This window comes from Pseudorasbora parva, chromosome 13 (assembly GCF_024679245.1).
Source record: "Pseudorasbora parva isolate DD20220531a chromosome 13, ASM2467924v1, whole genome shotgun sequence".
Taxonomy (NCBI): Eukaryota; Metazoa; Chordata; class Actinopteri; order Cypriniformes; family Gobionidae; genus Pseudorasbora; species Pseudorasbora parva.
In genome coordinates, this window is record NC_090184.1 from 7,989,692 (window position 1) to 8,012,111 (window position 22,420).

At 44.2% G+C, this 22,420-nt stretch overlaps 1 protein-coding gene and 1 long non-coding RNA gene across 2 annotated transcripts in view; one reads left to right on the forward strand and one right to left on the reverse strand.

The window, feature by feature from the left end:
- Positions 1 to 22,420, forward strand: part of opn7d (opsin 7, group member d) — a 155,482-nt gene that overhangs the window by 80,510 nt on the left and 52,552 nt on the right. The gene's annotated exons all lie outside the window — the stretch shown is intronic.
- LOC137038040 (uncharacterized) lies at positions 9,052 to 12,760 on the reverse strand. Its single transcript, XR_010897355.1, has 2 exons — positions 12,660 to 12,760; positions 9,052 to 9,288 (listed from the first exon to the last, which is right to left on the reverse strand). It is a non-coding gene; the product is annotated as an uncharacterized lncRNA (long non-coding RNA).

The window sequence follows — 22,420 nt, forward strand, 5'->3', positions numbered from 1 at the left end:
CCTTAGTTGCTCTGGTTGGTGTAGCGCTATCCTATCGCGTGCAGAGGGAGTTTGACAGACAGCCGTTTATCCGCCCCTCTGATTGAGCTGTCAATGATGAGTTTCCAGACCAAACATCTTGATGTGGGACTGGCTTGTCAGGCTACATGTCAACTGTACTGTATATTTGGCAAACATGGCTGTAAATGTTATTAACTATTAACAGGCTTACACCCTGGTTAGCCAGTGCTGACTTTGCTGTACATTTACCAAATGTGGCCCAAATTTGGTGTAATGTATTCGGGCCATATTTGCTATGCCATGTCTGGGCCACTTTAGGTTCACATTCAGATTTGCCAGTGATTACTGTCCCTCACCTTTGCCAAAACTGCCCCAGATATGTTTTAACATAATTGGGCCTCATTTGCTGCACTATTTATGGGCCAGTTTAGGTTTACAGCCTGGTTAGCCAGTGCTGACTTTGCCATATATTTGCCAAATGTGGCCTAAATTTGGTGTAATGTATTCTGGCCATATGTCCATATCCAAAAATGTCTGGGCCACTTTAGGGTCACAATCAGATTTACTGTCCCTATTGGCCAAAACTGGCCCAGATATTTTTTAATAAAACTGGGCCACATTTGCTGCATAATATGTGGGCCAGTTTAGGCTCACGCTCTGGTTAGCCAGTGCTGACTTTGGCGTACTTTTGGCGTACTTTGGCGTAAAGTTGGTGTATTATGCGCAGGCCATATTTGCTATGCCATGTATGGGCCACTTTAGGTTCATATTCAGATTCACGAGGGATTACTGTCCCTCACCTTTGCCAAAACTGGCCTGGATATGTTTTTAAGAAAACTGGACCATATTTGCTGCATTATATGTGGGCCAGTTTAGGTTCACACCCTGGTTAGCCAGTGCTGACTTTGCTGTACTTTTGCCAAATGTGGCCCAAATTTGGTGTAATGTATTCGGGCCATATTTGCTATGCCATGTGTGGCCCACTTTAGGTTCATATTCAGATTTGCAAGTGATTTCTGTCCCTCACCTTTGCCAAAACTGGCCCAGATATGTTTTAACATAATTGGGCCTCATTTGCAGCTCTTAATGTGGGCCAGTTTAGGTTCAAGCCCTGGTTGGCCAGTGTTGACTTTGCCATATATTTTCCAAATGTGGCCCAAATTTGTTGTAATGTATTCGGGCCATATTTGCTATGCCATGTCTGGGCCACTTTAGGTTCAAATTCAGATTCACCAGTAATTACTGTCCCTCACCTTTGCCAAAACTGGCCCAGATATGTTTTAACATAATTGGGCCACATTTGCAGCACTTAATGTGGGCCAGTTTAGGTTTACACCCTGGTTAGCCAGTGTTGACTTTGCCATATATTTTCCAAATCTGGCCCAAATTTGGTGTAATGTATTCGGCCCATATTTGCTATGCCATGTGTGGGCCACCATAGGTTCACATTCAGATTTGTTAGTGATTACTGTCCCTCATCTTCTCCAAAACTGGCCCAGATATGTTTTTAAGAAAACTGGGCCACATTTGCTGCATTATATGTGAGCCAGTTTAGGCTCACATCCTGGTTAGCCAGTGCTGACTTTGCTGTACTTTTGCCAAATGTGGCCCAAATTTGGTGTAATGTATTCGGGCCATATTTGCTATGCCATGTGTGGCCCGCTTTAGGTTCATATTCAGATTTGCGAGTGATTTCTATCCCTCACCTTTGCCAAAACTGGCCCAGATATGTTTTAACATAATTGGGCCACATTTGCAGCACTTAATGTGGGCCAGTTTAGGTTCAAGCCCTGGTTGGCCAGTGTTGACTTTGCCATATATTTTCCAAATGTGGCCCAAATTTGGTGTTATGTATTCGGGCCATATTTGCTATGCCATGTCTGGGCCACCATAGGTTCAAATTCAGATTCACCATTAATTACTGTCCCTCACCTTTGCCAAAACTGGCCCTGTTATGTTTTAACATAATTGGGCCACATTTGCAGCACTTAATGTGGGCCAGTTTAGGTTTACACCCTGGTTAGCCAGTGTTGACTTTGCCATATATTTTCCAAATCTGGCTCAAATTTGGTGTAATGTATTCGGCCCATATTTGCTATGCCATGTCAGGGCCACCATAGGTTCACATTCAGATTTGTTAGTGATTACTGTCCCTCACCTTCTCCAAAACTGGCCCAGATATGTTTATAAGAAAACTGGGCCACATTTGCTGCATTATATGTGGGCCAGTTTAGGCTCACATCCTGGTTAGCCAGTGCTGATATTGCTGTACTTTTGCCAAATGTGGCCCAAATTTGGTGTAATGTATTCAGGCCATATTTGCTATGCCATGTATGGCCCACTTTAGGTTCATATTCAGATTTGCGAGTGATTTCTATCCCTTACCTTTGCCAAAACTGGCCCAGATATTTTTTTAAGAAAACTGGGCCACATTTGCTGCATTATATGTGGGCCAGTTTAGGCTCACATCCTGGTTAGCCAGTGCTGACTTTGCTGTACTTTTGCCAAATGTGGCCCAAATTTGGTGTAATGTATTCGGGCCATATTTGCTATGCCATGTGTGGCCCACTTTAGGTTCATATTCAGATTTGCGAGTGATTTCTATCCCTCACCTTTACCAAAACTGGCCCAGATATGTTTTAACATAATTGGGCCACATTTGCAGCACTTAATGTTGGCCAGTTTAGGCTCACATCCTGGTTAGCCAGTGCTGACTTTGCTGTACTTTTGCCAAATGTGGCCCAAATTTGATGTAATGTATTCGGGCCATATTTGCTATGCCATGTGTGGCCCACTTTAGGTTCATATTCAGATTTGCGAGTGATTACTATCCCTCACCTTTGCCAAAACTGGCCCAGATATGTTTTAACATAATTGGGCCACATTTGCAGCACTTAATGTGGGCCAGTTTAGGTTCAAGCCCTGGTTGGCCAGTGTTGACTTTGCCATATATTTTCCAAATGTGGCCCAAATTGGGTGTAATGTATTCGGGCCATATTTGCTATGCCATGTGTGGGCCACTTTAGGTTCAAATTCAGATTTGCGAGTGATTTCTATCCCTCACCTTTGCCAAAACTGGCCCAGATATGTTTTAACATAATTGGGCCACATTTGCAGCACTTAATGTGGGCCAGTTTAGGTTCAAGCCCTGGTTGGCCAGTGTTGACTTTGCCATATATTTTCCAAATGTGGCCCAAATTTGGTGTAATGTATTCGGGCCATATTTGCTATGCCATGTCTGGGCCACTTTAGGTTCAAATTCAGATTCACCAGTAATTACTGTCCCTCACCTTTGCCAAAATTGGCCCAGATATGTTTTAACATAATTGGGCCACATTTGCAGCACTTAATGTGGGCCAGTTTAGGTTTACACCCTGGTTAGCCAGTGTTGACTTTGCCATATATTTTCCAAATCTGGCCCAAATTTGGTGTAATGTATTCGGCCCATATTTGCTATGCCATGTCTGGGCCACCATAGGTTCACATTCAGATTTGTTAGTGATTATTGTCCCTCACCTTCTCCAAAACTGGCCCAGATATGTTTTTAAGAAAACTGGGCCACATTTGCTGCATTATATGTGGGCCAGTTTAGGCTCACATCCTGGTTAGCCAGTGCTGACTTTGCTGTACTTTTGCCAAATGTGGCCCAAATTTGGTGTAATGTATTCGGCCCATATTTGCTATGCCATGTGTGGCCCACTTTAGGTTCATATTCAGATTTGCGAGTGATTTCTATCCCTCACCTTTGCCAAAACTGGCCTAGATATGTTTTTAAGAAAACTGGGCCACATTTGCTGCATTATATGTGGGCCAGTTTAGGCTCACATTCTGGCTAGCCAGTGTTGACTTTGCCATATATTTGCCAAATGTGGCCCAAATTTGATGTAATGTATTCAGGCCATATTTGCTATGCCATGTGTGGGCCACTTTAGGTTCACATTCAGATTGGTTAGTGATTACTGTCCCTCATCTTTGCCAAAACTGGCCCAGATATTTTTTAAGAAAACTGGTCCACATTTGTTGAATTAAATGTGGGCCAGTTTAGGTTCACACCCTGGTTGGCCAGTGCTGACTTTGCCATAAATTTGCCAAATGTGGCCCAAATTTGGTGTAATGTGTTCGAGCCATATTTGCTATGCCATATGTGGCCCACTTTAGGTTCACATTCAGATTTGAAAGTGATTACTATCCCTCACCTTTGCCAAAACTGGCCCAGATAGGTTTTACCAAAATCGGGCCTCATCTGCTGCACTCAATGTGGGCCAGTTTAGGTGTACACCCTGGTTAGCCAGTGCTGGCTTTGCCATATATTTGCCAAATGTGGCCCAAATTTGATGTAATGTATTCGGGCCATATTTGCTATACCATGTGTGGGCCACCTTAGGTTCACATTCAGATTTGTTCGTGATTACTGTCCCTCACCTTTGCCAAAACTGGCCCAGATATGTTTTAACATAATTGGGCCTTATTTGCTGCACTTAATGTGGGCCAGTTTAGGTTCACTCCCTGGTTAGCCAGTGCTGACTTTGCCATATATTTTCCAAATGTGGCCCAAATTTGCTGTGATGTATTCGGCCCATATTTGCTCTGCCATGTGTGGGCCACAATAGGTTCACATTCAGATTCGTCAGTGATCAATGTCCCTCATCTTTGCCAAAACTGGGCCAGGTGTTTTTTACTTAATTGGGCCGCATTTGCTGCATTATATGTGGGCCAGTTTAGGTTTACACCCTGGTTAGCCAGTGCTGACTTTGCCATACATTTGCCAAATGTGGCCCAAATTTTGTATAAAGTATCCAGGCCATATTTGCAAATTCCATGTGTGGCCCACTTTAGGTTCATATTCAGATTCGCCAGTGATTACTGTCCCTCACCTTTGCCAAAAATGGCCCAGATATGTTTTAACATAATTGGGCCTTATTTGCTGCACTATGTGTGGGCCAGTTTAGGCTCACACCCTGGTTAGCCAGTGCTGACTTTGCCATATATTTGCCAAATGTGGCCCAAATTTGATGTAAAGTATTCGGGCCTTATTTTCTTTGCCAAGTGTGGGCCACCTTAGGTTCACATTCAGATTTGCCAGTGATTACTGTCCCTCATATGTGCCAAAACTGGCCCAGATATGTTATAACATAACTGGGCCACATTTGCTGCAACATATGCGGGCCATATTTGGTTTACACCCAGATTAGTCATTGTCGGTTTTGCCAGATTTTTCCCATAGGTGGCCCACATTTGGTTTGTGATATTTGGGCCATATTCATTAATTATCATATGGGCCACTTTAGGCTCATATTCAGATTACACATTGCCATGAGTGCCGCATCTTTGCCTAAAAAGGCCCACATGTGATTTAAAATATTTGGGCCATATTTGCCATTTTACTTGTGGGCCACATCAGGCTCACATACATTTTATCCGGGCCATAAGAAGGCCTGCAGTGCCGCATCATTGCCTGAAGTGGCCCACATCCGCTTGCTATCTGGGAAAGTATCAAAGTATTTTTACTTGATTACTTACCACCCCTGGCATTTGCTACAAAGGCTCGGTAAAGTAAAATTAACTTGAGCAATCGCACACCGAACCCTCAAGTGTTGACTATCTAATTTATGTCAGGAGTGCAAAATAACCAATCTGTAATCTGTAGGCTAATGAACAAAAGCCACGTCCTCTCCGTTTTATTTGTGGTCACAGCCATGCACTAAACCGCATGTGTTCGGGCCCTTATTGAAACCGTGTGCATATTTGGACAGATATAGATTTAGCTGCCGAGTGACCGCGCGGATCGTCAGCGCGCGTCGCTCTGTGCTTCAGATGCGCGATCGAGACTATGAAGCCTGAATTAGAATAATAAATTGTAGGAAGTTCATCATTTGACCAATCTGAAGGATTCATGAGATATTGTCAATTTGTAGAGCCTCTTGCTTTATTATCAAGGAAGACACAAGTGTAATAAAGGGAATTTATTAACAAAAGGATAGAAAAGAGTTACTGACAACTACTAAATGGATGAAGCGCAAAGAGAATGATGAATGCAAGAGAATGAGTTGAATCTTACTATGGCAGCTAACTTGTGGAAAGATAAAAAGTGATAAGATAAACCTTATTCTGAATTAAACAAATAAATCGAGGCATTATTTGCTATTAATTGACATCAGCTATGCAGAATCTAGTGCAAATTAGATAACCATATAGGTGTCAGACCATAGTCCGTTAGCGAAGTCTTCCACTTGCTGAGCTTTGCTGCGTTGCAGTGGGATGAAAGGAAAGTTGGATTCCATTTCACAGCCTTAAACACAAAGTACTTGTGAACAGGGGCGTAGCACCATATTTTGGGCCCTGGGTACAAACCATCTTGCTGGGCCCCCGTACCATGTATGTGTATGTATAGAAAACGGACTTACCTGCCTTGGGCCCTGGTTACTCAGTACCCTTTATCCCCCCAGTCCCACGCCCCTGCTTGTGAACGTTGAACTCCTGGAGCACAGGAAAAGTCCTTGATTTTGGAACACACCGATGAAGGAGCCTTGAAGTCGAAGGTTCTAATGTCTGTGCAGACAATCCTTATCCTCTAGAACACACAGACGGAAGGATCTTTGGAATCTGAAGTCAGGGCAAATCCGGGCAGTCTGGAACACACAGATCAGGAGGATCTCTGATGAAAAGATTCTGATGTCCGTTCAGAAGATCCGGAAAAGTCTATAATGTAATGTGATACAATGATGATTGAGAGCTGAACAAAAGCCTGATCTATTATGGGATACTCTCATTTTTACTAGATTTTTCTAAGAGCTGATGTTTTAACAATCAAGTTGCTTCAGAAATATTGCTAACAATAAAAATGACCCTTATGTTAATTTTATAAACATCTGTAAAGATTTCACAGCAAACAACGGCTCTGTAGACGTGCTGCTTGCATCTTGCTGCAATCTTGTCTTTATTTATGTCCCTATTTGCTAACCATGCTAACCATTCGTTGATTTTTTTTTAAATTAATTTTGCTGCTGAAAATAGACAAGTTGGTGCAAACAGTTGGTGCAACTTAAAAACCGGATGTTTGCTGCAACTGTTTATAGCAGTATTGTGGTTTGTCTCAACATCATACTGCTTATTACATATGCCGATCAGGCATAACATTATGATATTATCCTAATATTGTGTTGGTTCCCCTTTTGCTGCCAAATCATCTCTGACCCGACAGGGTATGGCCTCCACTAGACCCCTGAAGGCGTGCTGTGGTATCTGACACAAAGATGGTAGCAGCAGATCCTTTAAGTCCTGTAAGTTGCGAGGTGGGGCCTCCATGGATCAGACTTGTTTGTTCAGCACATCCCACAGATGCTCGATTGGATTGAGATCCAGGGAGTTTGGAGGTCAAGTCAACACCTCAAACTCATTGTTTTGCTCCTCAAACCATTCCTGAATAATTTGTGCTTTGTGGCAGGGCGTATTATCCTGCTAAAGCAGGCCACCAGGGAATACTGCTTCCATGAAAGGGTGCACATGGTCTGCATCAGGATTTAGATTAGATTAGATTAGATTCAACTTTATTGTCATTGAGCAGAGTACAATACAGAGCCAATAAAAAGCAGTTAGCATCTAACCAGAAGTGCAAATACAGTTTATATAAATAAATATAAATATATATGTAATATGTATATATAGATTATTATAGGTAGTGCAAGCATATACAGCAGAGACCAGCTCAATACAAATAACTGTAAGTATACAAAAAGTACAATATAATACAAAAGGTGCACCAAAAGTTTGGACACATTACTATTTGTAATGTTTTTGAAGTTTCTTCTGCTCATCAAGCCTGCATTTATTTGATCAAAAATACAGAATTGTTTTTTATATTGTGATATATTATTACAATTTAAAATATTTGGTTTTCAATTTATTATTTTCAGGATCGTTACTCCAGTCTTCAATGTCACATGATCCTTCAGAAATCATTCTGATATTCTGATTCATTTATTATGAGTGTTGGAAACAGTTCTGCTGCCTAATATATTTAATGAATAAAAAGTTCAAAATAACTGCATTTATTCAGAATAAAAACATATTTTCAAATAATATAAATCTATGTTTATCAATTTAACACATCCTTGCTGAATAAAATTATTGATTTATTTAAAAAAAAAGAAAAATACGGACCCCAAATTACTGACCAGTAGTGTATATTGTTGTTACAAAAGATTTCTATTTTTAAAACATTTGCTTCTTTTTTTATTTTTATTTTTTAAATATTAAGCAGCAGAAGTGTTTCCAACTTTGAAAATGAATCAGAATATTAGAATGATTTCTGAAGGATCATGTGACACTAAAGACTGGAGGAATGATACTGAAAATTCAGCTTTTCATCACAGAAATAAATTATCATTTAAAGTATAATAAATTGAGAACCAATTATTTTAAAATGTAATAATATATCACAATATTACATTTTTTTTCTGTATTTTTGATCAAATAAATGCAGGCTTGATGAGCAGAAGAAACTTCTTTCAAAAAACATTACAAATAGTAATTTGTCAACTTTTGGCCTGTACTATATATATATATATATATATATATATATATATATATATATATATATATAAGGCTTGAAGCCATAACAGTGCAAAAAGCATTAGAGGTAGAACAACAACAACAACAAAAAAGCACAGATTGAACTCTAATCTCGGATGCTTAACATTACATCCTAGATGGATCTAGGACTTAATGTTCAGCGTCTGAGATAGGAGTTCAGTAGACTGACAGCTAAGGAAAAGAAACTGTTCCTGAGTCTGCTGGTGCAACAACAAAGACTCCTATAACGTCTCGTGAGAGGAGACTTTGTGAAGACTTCTCACTCTCCTTGAGTGTTTGTGGTAAATGTATTTGACAGAGGGTAGTCCAACACCAGTGATGTATTGGGCAGTTTTCACCACCCGCTGGAGGGCCTTCTGCTCTGAGACTGCGCAGTTACCATACCACACTGTGATGCAGTTTGTGAGAATGCTATCAATAGTGCAGCGGTAGAAGTGTAACGGATTCACAGAGGCAGGATTCAATTGCGAGTAACTCAGTTTATTGACAGAAGTGTCACAGAAGCCAAAACTCAGAACACAGAAGAAGTCCGGATAAGACGGAGCAGTGAGAGAGACTCTGTTGGCGACACGGGCAGGCTGTGAGCAGCAGTGACTCGGGAGCGCGGTTGAGGTAATCCGGGAAGGGATCCAGCGTTTCACAGAAGGGGGAAACGACAACCAACACGGAGACACAAGGGGAACATCCAACAACGCTCTGACAAAGACAAGAGAGAAACAGAGAGACTAAATAGGGTGAAAGTGATGAGTTGCAGCTGGTGCAGGTGATCAGCCACAGGTGCGTGATGAGCCAATCCCAGGCTCCGCCCTCACCTACATTCAACACGCACCCAAGAGTGAGACAGGGAATCCATGAACCGTGACAGTACCCCTCCCCCTAGGAGCGTCCCCTGACGCTCCCAGCCGACCTTACCTGTTGATTGTAATCATCAATAAGGGAGTGATCCAGAATGTCCCTAGCAGGAACCCAACTTCTCTCCTCCGGACCGTAACCTTCCCAGTCCACCAAGTACTGGAAACCGCGTCCCCTCCGTCTAGAATCCAGAATGCGATTAACCGAATAAGTTGGTTCCCCATCTACGAGTCGCGGCGGTGGGGGAACCGGGACTGGCGGATTAAGGTGGGAGTGAAAAACAGGTTTGATTTTGGATACATGGAAGGCGGGATGAATCCTCCTGTACGCCGGAGGGAGTTTGAGGCGGACTGTCACCGGACTAATGATCTTGGTGACAGTGAACGGGCCGATAAATTTGGGAGCAAGTTTATTAGATACGGAGCGGAGAGGAATGTTCTTGGTAGAAAGCCACACTTTTTGACCGACGACGTAAACGGGAGGCTTAGACCGGTGGCGATCGGCTTTAGCCTTGGTGCGCGCTCCCACCTGGAGCAGAGTCTCACGGGCTCTGGTCCATGTGCGATGACACCTCTGGATAAAGGCGTGAACAGAGGGGACCGCGACCTCGGAATCCAGACTAGGAAAAATAGGTGGCTGGTAACCTACACTACACTCAAATGGCGAAAGGCCCGTAGATGACACTGGTAACGAGTTATGAGCGTACTCAACCATAGAGAGTTGCTGGCTCCAGGATGAAGGATTCTTGGATACCAAACATCGCAACACTCTCTCCAGATCCTGATTGGCTCTCTCGGTCTGACCGTTGCTTTGGGGGTGATAACCCGAAGACAGACTAACCGTGGCTCCTAGTAATTTACAAAACTCCTGCCAAAATTTGGACACAAATTGGGAACCTCTGTCGGAGACCACGCCCATCGGGAGGCCATGTAACCGAAAGACGTGATCTACTACAGATACCGCTGTCTCCTTGGCTGAGGGTAGTTTGGGCAAGGGAATGAAATGTGCTGCCTTCGAGAATCGGTCCACGACGGTCAAAACGACCGTCTTGCCCTGGGAGGGCGGGAGGGCGGTAACAAAATCTAGAGCGATGTGGGACCAGGGTCTCGAAGGAACAGACAGCGGCTGAAGTAACCCCTGGGGAGGTTGGTTAGATGTCTTACCAACCGCACAGACCGAGCAAGCCAAAACGAAACTGCGAATGTCGCGAGCCATAAGTGGCCACCAAAATCGTTGCTTTATTAAACTGCAAGTGCAGTTTACCCCTGGATGACAGGCAATGTTGGAGCAGTGACCCCATTTGAGGACCTCGGATCTTAACCCCTCCGGAACGAACAAACAACTCGGTGGGCCGCCGGGCGGGGGCGTTACCCTTTCTAAGGCCACTTTGACCTTCGATTCGATCTCCCATGTGAGTGTAGAGATAACTATCTTCTCTGGCAAAATACACTCGGGAGTAACCGGGCGTTCGGAAGCATCAAAAATACGAGATAAAGAGTCGGGTTTGATGTTTTTAGACCCGGGGAGGTACGAGAGAACAAAGTCAAAACGTCCGAAAAAAAGTGCCCACCGAGCCTGCCTGGAGTTGAGTCTTTTAGCAGATCTAATATATTCAAGGTTCTTATGATCCGTCCATACAATAAAAGGTACCCCCGACCCTTCAAGCCAATGACGCCACTCCTCCAACGCTAACTTGACGGCCAACAACTCTCTGTTACCAATGTCATAATTGCGTTCGGCAGGAGAAAGACGATGGGAGAAAAACGCGCACGGGTGCATCTTGTCATCTGAGGGAGAGCGCTGTGAAAGAACCGCTCCTACCCCCACCTCTGACGCGTCGACCTCTACCACGAACTGACGTGTGGGATCAGGGGCGACTAAGATGGGAGCCGAAACAAAGCGGCTTTTCAGTTTGGCGAATACAGCCTCGGCTGTATCGGACCACCTGAACGTCATACGGGGAGAGGTCAAGGCAGTCAGAGGTGCGGCTAGTTGGCTGAAATTGCGAATAAAACGCCGATAGAAATTGGCGAACCCCAGAAACCTCTGTAGGGCCTTACGGGAATCTGGACTTGGCCAATCCATCACAGCCTTAACCTTGTCGGGATCCATGCGCATTCCCTCCGATGACACGATGTACCCTAAAAAAGGAACAGACTGTGCATGAAAAGCGCATTTCTCCGCCTTGACAAAAAGCCCATTCTCTAGCAACCTCTGAAGCACTCGTCTGACGTGTCGAACATGTTCCTGGAGAGACGAAGAAAAAATCAAAATGTCATCCAGGTAGACATATATGAATTGGTCGACCATGTCTCTCAACACATCATTGACGAGTGCCTGGAAAACCGCTGGGGAGTTGGAAAGGCCGAAAGGCATGACCAAGTATTCAAAATGCCCCCTGGGGGTGTTAAATGCGGTTTTCCATTCATCCCCCTCCCTGATGCGAACCAAATGATAAGCGTTACGTAAGTCCAACTTCGTGAAGACGGATGCTCCCTGTAACCTCTCGAAAGCTGAAGACATCAACGGCAAAGGATAGGTATTCTTTACCGTGATGTTATTCAGCCCTCGGTAATCAATGCAAGGTCGCAGAGAACCATCCTTCTTCCCCACGAAGAAGAACCCCGCCCCCGCTGGAGAAGAGGAAGGGCGGATGAATTTGGAGGCTAGAGAATCAGAAATATATTTCTCCATGGCCTCCCTCTCTGGAATAGAAAGAGAGTATAGTTTGCCCTTAGGCGGAGACTTACCTGGGAGTAAATCTATAGCACAGTCATAGGGACGATGCGGAGGGAGAGAAGCAGCTCGGGACTTACTGAACACTTCCTTCAGGTCGAGGTACTCCGGAGGCACGTTAGACAGATTCACCGTCTCACTCTGAAAAACAGAACGAGAAACAGACGAACAAGCAGACACCAAACAAGACTCATAACATTTCTCACTCCACGCAGACACAGAGTTTTGTCCCCAGTCAACCCTTGGATTGTGTAACTCCAGCCAAGGGTGACCGAGGACAACAGGAGCCAAAGGGGAGTCCAGGATGAAAAATGAAATGCGTTCGGTGTGGTTGCCGGAAGTGATCAGTGTAAGTGGTTCAGTGGTGAATGAAATGTCAGGGAGAACTTGTCCGTTGAGTGCGTTGACAGAGATGGTGTTCTTGAGTGCAATGGTGGGTATGTTAAGTTTGTGAGCAAGGGCAGAGTCAATGAAGTTACCTTCCGCTCCCGAGTCGAGGAGGGCGAGGCTGGAATAATCCTGAGCTGCCCACAGCAATCTCACCGGGAGGAGAGTGGAGGATGAGGTCTTTTCCACGGAGATCCTGCCCGACAGTAGCCTTCCTTTTACCGCCGGGTGTGGTCTTTTACCGGGCAGGAGTCTAGCAGGTGTCCGTTCCCGCCGCAGTACAAGACCACGGGATCTCCGTCTCGCCTTCTCCTCCCGGGAGAGCCGAGCTCGACCCACCTGCATGGGCTCCGGGTCGAAGGTGTAGCTGACCGCATCCGTAGCGCTGGCCTGAGGGCATTCGACACTCCCATGCTGAGGCTCCATCCTGGGCCTCAGCCGACTCAGACGAGCGTCCACCCTCAAAGCAAGATCAATGAGACCGTCAATCTTCTCCGGAAGGTCGATGGCGAATATCTCCTTCTGGATGCGGTCAGCCAGCCCATGCAGGAACATGTCCCACTGTGCCTCCTCGTTCCACTTGCACTCGGCGGCCAGGGTGCGGAACTCGATGGAATAATCCGAGACCGAGCGGTTACCTTGGCGGAGCTCTGCGAGTTGACGTGCCGCTTCTCTTCCGGTCACCGCTCGGTCAAACACCCTTCTCATCTCTGCCGCCAGCGTCTGGAACGAGGAGCAGCAAGGATGTTGGTTCTCCCACACCGCCGTTCCCCAAAGTGCGGCTCGTCCGGAGAGCAGGGTGAGGACGAATGCCACCTTGGATCTTTCTGTGTTGAAAGTCTGCGGTTGAAGAGCAAAAAACAAGGAACACTTGGTAAGGAAGGCTCTGCAATAATTGCTCTCACCGGCATAACTCTCGGGGGTAGGCAGACGTGGTTCCGGTTGCCGCGAAGCAGATGGTGTGTGGGGAATCGGCGGTGGGTCGGGCACAGTGGGACCGACGAGTTGTTGCATCTGTTGGGTCAGCTCGGCCACCCGTGCCACCAAGGTGTGTACTGCCTGTCCTGTGGCAGTTAAGTTCGCCTCCTGCTGGTCCAGTCTTTTGTTGCTGCTGGTCAGTAGGGCGTTGATACTCGCTGAATCCATGGTTGGTCAGAGCGTTCTGTAACGGATTCACAGAGGCAGGATTCAATTGCGAGTAACTCAGTTTATTGACAGAAGTGTCACAGAAGCCAAAACTCAGAACACAGAAGAAGTCCGGATAAGACGGAGCAGTGAGAGAGACTCTGTTGGCGACACGGGCAGGCTGTGAGCAGCAGTGACTCGGGAGCGCGGTTGAGGTAATCCGGGAAGGGATCCAGCGTTTCACAGAAGGGGGAAACGACAACCAACACGGAGACACAAGGGGAACATCCAACAACACTCTGACAAAGACAAGAGAGAAACAGAGAGACTAAATAGGGTGAAAGTGATGAGTTGCAGCTGGTGCAGGTGATCAGCCACAGGTGCGTGATGAGCCAATCCCAGGCTCCGCCCTCACCTACATTCAACACGCACCCAAGAGTGAGACAGGGAATCCATGAACCGTGACAAGAAGTTCAGCAGGATGTGGAAAGACAGGTGAGCTTCCCTTAAGTAAAGCTGCTATCACGCCTTCTTGAACAGTATGAACGTGTTGAGGGTTCAGGACAGATCCTCAGAGAAATGGACACTGAGGAACTTAAAACTAGTCAGCCGTCCACTTAAGTTCCATCAGTGTATATGGGGGTGTGCGCATTGGTGTTCCTGGTTTGCTGGTCAGCTCTTTGGTCTTCTCGGTGTTGACTGTGAGGTTATTATTGACACACCACTAGATGTTAGATGTTGAACCTCATCCCTATTGGCGTCTTATCATTGCTGATCAGGCCAACCACTGCGGTGTCATCTGCAAACTTGATTATGGAATTAGAGCTATGAACAGGTAGTCGTAAATACAAAAGGAGAAGAGGATTGGGCTCAGCATACAGCCCTGTGGCACACCAGTGTTTAGGGTGAGGACGGAGGAGGTGAGGTCACTGATCCTAACAGACTGTGGTTAGAAAGTACAGGGTCCAGTTGCAGAGGAAGTGGCTGATGCCAAGATCACTGAGCTTGGAGATCATTTTGGATGGCATCCCAGTATTGAAATCAGAACTGAAATCAATAAATAGCATCCTGATATACACGTTGTAACTCAGGCCAAGGAGAGATTGAAGTTTTTTGTGAAGACCTCAGCCAGTTGATCTGCACAGGCCCTAAGCACCCAGGCAAGGGATGCCGTCAGGCCCGGCAGCTTTATGCGCATTTACCTTACCCCCTTACCTTAGGATGGGACACACATCACTAATGGAAAAAGTGAGAGGTAGGTCTTCAAATGTGAGCACAGCTTTAATAGGTGGTACTGTGTTTCCATGATCAAAGCGAACATAAAAATTGTTCAGTACTTATGGGAGTGTGGTATTACTGGTTGAGGGGTGGTGTTTGCAGTCTGTGAGGACATGGATGCCTGTCCACATGCATTGAGGGTCATTGTTTTTAAAACTGTCCTCTATACTCAGGTTGTAGTTGCATTTGGTTGCTTGAACGCCCCTCTTCAGATTGGCCCTGGGTAGACTGTATGCTTCACGGTCGTCAGATATGAAAGCAGCTTTGCGAGCGTTCAGCAGGAGTCCGATTTCCTTGTTCATCCAGGGTTTCTGATTTGAGTATATTTTAATTAGTTTGTTGGTTGTTACCCTGTCAACACATCTATTGACATGTTGCAGAACAGAACTGGTGTATGAATAAATGTCCGTGTGGGAGTCTAATGTGGCCTGAGAAGCAAATGCAATCCAGTCGGTGTTCTGGAACTCATGCTGTAGTGAAAAATATGCTCCTTCCAGCAACATTTTAACAGATTTTATTGTAGGTTTCACATGTTTAATGATGGGGGTGTATATAGGTAGCAGAAACAGGGAAATGTGATCAGATTTTCCAACATTGGGAAGGGGAGTTGCTTTATAAGCATCAAAAATGTTTGTGCAAGCCTAATCAAGAGTGATGTCTCCTCTTGTAGGGCAAAAAACGTTTTGATAAAATTTGGCAACAAACTATGATGCACTGTGTATTCTGACACCTTTCTATCAGAACCACCATTAACTTCTTAAGCAATTTTTAGCTACAGTAGCTCGTCTGTTTGATCAGACCACATGGGCCAGCCTTCGCTCCCATGTCAATGAGCCTTGGCCGCAAATGACCCTGTCGCTGGTTCTCCACTCTTCCTTGCTTGGAGCACTTTTGATAGACACTGACCACTGCAGACCGAGAACACCCCACAAGAGCTGCAGTTTTGGAGATGCTCTGACCCAGTGTTCTAGCCATCACAAGTTGGCCCTTGTCTAACTGGCTCAAATCCTTACGCTTGCCCATTTTTCCTGCTTCAAGCACATCATCTTTGAAGACAAAATGTTCACTAATAATGCTAATAATGCTAATCAATAAATGCCCACTAACAGGTGCCGTGAAGAAGAGAGGATCACTGTTATTCAGTTCACCAGTCAGTAGTTATAATGTTATGCCTGATTGGTGTATAATGAAATAGAACTAATGCATGTCATATGAAAGTGTTTTCACTTGATTTATTTTTGTCTTTTATTGACACTTACTCAATTGAATTATGTTTCTGCTACATACAGTATTTGAGCTGTGTTTATGAGGACAATTTAGTTGAAGTTACTTAACGGGGCATGTTGAAGACACAAACACAAATTAGATGAGTTCAAAATACTTAGAATTATGATGTAGCTGCCTCGTTCTTTTTAGTAAAACCAAGGCAATATTTTTTTACAATGTAGGCGTTATGTGGTTAACTTTGTCTCAGATGTTTCTCCTAAAATTAAATGAAAAATACCACAGATGAGACATGGATAAGACGTTTTAAAGTGAAGCACTCTACATCTGTGGGTAAAAAAGCGCAGATAATTAAACAGACACACAAGTGATACTCAACCTTAAAAGAGATATTTATTCTGAAGTTTTAACATATTGTAAGTTGAAATCTCTCCAAATACATGAAAACAGGAATACAAAAAACTGCACAGGCCTAGCACACCTTCAATGGCCATAACTTCACACTTGAAGAAGTCATTGCATTGCCAACTCAGCCTGAATATCCATTCCTCGAGCCTGCTGATTGGTCAGTGGTCTGTGAAAGATCACACATTGCATGGTACATGTGGCACAAACCAATTGCATGTCACTGTGGTTACACAACACTTCTTAGAAGCTTAGATTCAAGCGGCATAGGTTTAGGCTAAAACCATAAAGCATATAATAATAAAAGTTATGAAGCAGGTCTGAAACATAGCTTATGGCTTTCATAGGTAGCATTTTCTGTATATTAAATACACAAATAATGGACCCACTTTATATGAGGTGGCCTTAACTACTGTGTACTAACATTGTAATTAATCATTTGATACAATGCACTTATTGTGTACATACATGCTTTTACATTGCACTTACAATTTAAAAAAAAATACCTGCATGTAATTACATCTGTAATTAATTTCTGTAGTTTCATCTGTAATTACACAGTTTGCACTTCCCTTACAGCTAACCCTACCCTTAAACTGACCCATACCACCACACCTGTCCCTAACCCTACCCTTAAACTGACCCATACACCACACCTGTCCCTAACTTTACCCTTAAACTGACCCACACCACCACACCTGTCCCTAACCCTACCCTTAAACTGACCCATACACCACACCTGTCCTTAACTTTACCCTTAAACTGACCCATACACCACACCTGTCCCTAACTCTACCCTTAAACTGACCCATACACCACACCTGTCCCTAACCCTACCCTTAAACTGACCCATACACCACACCTGTCCCTAACCCTACCCTTAAACTGACCCATACACCACACCTGTCCCTAACCCTACCCTTAAACTGACCCATACACCACACCTGTCTCTAACTTTACCCTTAAACTGACCCACACCACCACACCTGTCCCTAACCCTACCCTTAAACTGACCCATACACCACACCTGTCCCTAACCCTACCCTTAAACTGACCCATACACCACACCTGTCCTTAACTTTACCCTTAAACTGACCCATACACCACACCTGTCCCTAACTCTACCCTTAAACTGACCCATACACCACACCTGTCCCTAACCCTACCCTTAAACTGACCCATACACCACACCTGTCCCTAACCCTACCCTTAAACTGACCCATACACCACACCTGTCCCTAACCCTACCCTTAAACTGACCCATACACCACACCTGTCCCTAACTTTACCCTTAAACTGACCCATACACCACACCTGTCCCTAACTTTACCCTTAAACTGACCCACACCACCACACCTGTCCCTAACCCTACCCTTAAACTGACCCATACACCACACCTGTACTTAACTTTACCCCTAAACTGACCCACACCACCACACCTGTCCCTAACCCTACCCTTAAACTGACCCACACCATACCTGTCCTTAACTTTACCCTTAAACTGACCCATACACCACACCACACCTGTCCCTAACCCTACCCTTAAACTGACCCATACCACCACACCTGTCTCGAACTTTACCCTTAAACTGACCCATACCACCACACCTGTCCCTAACCCTACCCTTAAACTGACCCACACCACCACACCTGTCCCTAACTTTACCCTTAAACTGACCCACACCACCACACCTGTCCCTAACTTTACCCTTAAACTGACCCACACCACCACACCTGTCCCTAACTCTACCCTTAAACTGACCCACACCACCACACCTGTCCTTAAGTTTACCCTTAAACTGACCCACACCACCACACCTGTCCCTAACTCTACCCTTAAACTGACCCATACACCACACCTGTCCCTAACCCTACCCTTAAACTGACCCATACACCACACCTGTCCCTAACCCTACCCTTAAACTGACCCATACACCACACCTGTCCCTAACCCTACCCTTAAACTGACCCATACAGCACACCTGTCTCTAACTTTACCCTTAAACTGACCCACACCACCACACCTGTCCCTAACCCTACCCCTTAAACTGACCCATACACCACACCTGTCTCTAACTTTACCCTTAAACTGACCCACACCACCACACCTGTCCCTAACCCTACCCTTAAACTGACCCATACACCACACCTGTCCCTAACCCTACCCTTAAACTGACCCATACACCACACCTGTCCTTAACTTTACCCTTAAACTGACCCATACACCACACCTGTCCCTAACTCTACCCTTAAACTGACCCATACACCACACCTGTCCCTAACCCTACCCTTAAACTGACCCATACACCACACCTGTCCCTAACCCTACCCTTAAACTGACCCATACACCACACCTGTCCCTAACACTACCCTTAAACTGACCCATACACCACACCTGTCCCTAACTTTACCCTTAAACTGACCCATACACCACACCTGTCCCTAACCCTACCCTTAAACTGACCCATACACCACACCTGTACTTAACTTTACCCCTAAACTGACCCACACCACCACACCTGTCCCTAACCCTACCCTTAAACTGACCCACACCATACCTGTCCTTAACTTTACCCTTAAACTGACCCATACCACCACACCTGTCCCTAACCCTACCCTTAAACTGACCCACACCACCACACCTGTCCCTAACTTTACCCTTAAACTGACCCACACCACCACACCTGTCCCTAACTTTACCCTTAAACTGACCCACACCACCACACCTGTCCCTAACTCTACCCTTAAACTGACCCACACCACCACACCTGTCCTTAACTTTACCCTTAAACTGACCCACACCACCACACCTGTCCCTAACTCTACCCTTAAACTGACCCATACACCACACCTGTCCCTAACCCTACCCTTAAACTGACCCATACACCACACCTGTCCCTAACCCTACCCTTAAACTGACCCATACACCACACCTGTCCCTAACCCTACCCTTAAACTGACCCATACACCACACCTGTCTCTAACTTTACCCTTAAACTGACCCACACCACCACACCTGTCCCTAACCCTACCCTTAAACTGACCCATACACCACACCTGTCCCTAACCCTACCCTTAAACTGACCCATACACCACACCTGTCCTTAACTTTACCCTTAAACTGACCCATACACCACACCTGTCCCTAACTCTACCCTTAAACTGACCCATACACCACACCTGTCCCTAACCCTACCCTTAAACTGACCCATACACCACACCTGTCTCTATACCTACCCTTAAACTGACCCATACACCACACCTGTCCCTAACCCTACCCTTAAACTGACCCATACACCACACCTGTCCCTAACTTTACCCTTAAACTGACCCATACACCACACCTGTCCCTAACTTTACCCTTAAACTGACCCACACCACCACACCTGTCCCTAACCCTACCCTTAAACTGACCCATACACCACACCTGTACTTAACTTTACCCCTAAACTGACCCACACCACCACACCTGTCCCTAACCCTACCCTTAAACTGACCCACACCATACCTGTCCTTAACTTTACCCTTAAACTGACCCATACCACCACACCTGTCCCTAACCCTACCCTTAAACTGACCCACACCACCACACCTGTCCCTAACTTTACCCTTAAACTGACCCACACCACCACACCTGTCCCTAACTTTACCCTTAAACTGACCCACACCACCACACCTGTCCCTAACTCTACCCTTAAACTGACCCACACCACCACACCACACCTGTCCCTAACTCTACCCTTAAACTGACCCACACCACCACACCTGTCCTTAACTCTACCCGTATCCCACCTCAATATCAGCAAAGTTGTTTTGCAATACAATTTTAGCACAGTAAGTACATTGTACTTATTTTTTATTCAAGTACATAGTACTTAACGCCACCTAATATAAAGTGGGGCCCAAATAATATTTTCACACTTTTTGCGTTTTTGCAGCTGGGTTGGAAATATTCTGTTCACGAGTGATATTTTCTTTTACACATCATGTCTCATATTGTCAAAATGATGTTCTATTTAGTCCTTTCTGCCATGTCTGTATGAGTTCTCATTAGTTAGTGTGGTTTCTGCAGCTCTTCCTATTTAGTTCCTTGTTGGTAAAACTTAGGAATAATGTTGCTTCTTTAATGAATAACTTCACAGGAACATATGAGTAATGTAATATTAACATTCTAGTAACTACTATTAACTAACAAGAAAATCTGATTAATGAATTAGTAAGTAATAACGCTCAGTTGAATGTGGTAGTTCACTATTAGCTAATCAATAACTATCTTTTTTCATAACTCCCAAAGGACTACTAAGAACTACTATAGACAGGTTCAAAATTAACATGAATAATGCAAAATATGTAATTAATTCTCAAGTGAAAAACATAATAACTTTGTAGTAATTGCTGAGATCATTGTAATTTTGGAGGATTTTGTGAGGTTTCGGATGGTAACACTTAAGTAATTAGTGGAGAGCGGGGCACAACCTAATGCAGGGTTAGTTGTAACACACGTGGTTTAACACTTTCCACACATGCCAAGATGATGAAACTTAGTGTATTTAATATTTGCCAAATTACCATTATAAAATAAAATAATAATATTAGAAAGATATCACTGAACATTTATTTAACCATAGCAAAAGTACATTTCTTACTTAAAGGTCCACTGAAATCAAAATTTAAGTTTTTTAGCTTTTAGTATGAGTGTGTAAGCCTTAAAGTTATGAATAAGCTGGCATGTTCCAAAACTATGACACAATTTGCATTTAGGAGATATAAGCATTCAAAATTTACAGTCTCCAACTTCCGTTAAAACAAATCTCAGACTTTGGTGACATCATCGCAGACTTCATTTTCTCATCAAATCTTCTGTCCAATCAAAATGCGCTCTAGAATCTAAAGCCCGCCCCCTACACTGCTGAAGCTGCTGCAAAAAATCGTGTCTGTAGTCTAAATTTATGGGCCTTTCACACCGAATGCGGAACGCGCTGCGCTTGCCGCGGGGTTCAGCGCAGCCCTTCAGATGCGCTTCACTTCAATTATATAAAATTTAATTAAAAAAAGTTTTGAGTTTGTCTTTGATATTTCTTTGATTATATTAGATAAAATGGTAAGCTGTCATTTGGTCATGTTACAGTGTACCTCGCCTATGTTGTCGCATTTCACTTCCATTTTTTCAGGGTAAATCAAGAAAAAAAGTATTCACTATATTAATGAAACATAATTGTACTAGAGATGTGAAATTAATGTGGGGAAAAAATAAATACTCTGAAGTGGATTTACACAAACTGAGAAAGTCAAAAAGGTTGTGCCCTGCTCTCCCCTACTGGGTTATCACAATCTTCACTTTAGATATTGATCCAAACAACTAGCAATTCCTATAGAAGTATGTAGTAACACTTGGGTCACTATCCAAAACCTTACAAAAAGTTTACAATGATTTCAGTAATTACTACAGAGCTATGTTATTCACTTTATAATGATCCAAATAATTATTTACAAATAAATAGTTGCTTCTGAGGGATATGTAACACTTGAGTCATTGCCAGTGGGTTACCATGATCTTCGCATTAGAATGAATCATGCAATATGCATTATTCACATTAATTATGAAACTGGTAGTCCTCTGGGAGGTATGAAAAAATCAACTTTTCATAAATAAAACTGCTTGTACTTGAAGAAACAGCCCAAAACATCTGCGATGTGCAGTGATGACAACCGAACTCAGGAAATTTGAGTATGAAATGTTCTGGACTCTAACGTAATGACTTCATTACTATGCATAAACAATTCTTCCCAAAGGGCAAAGATGCTAAGCATCCACAAGAAT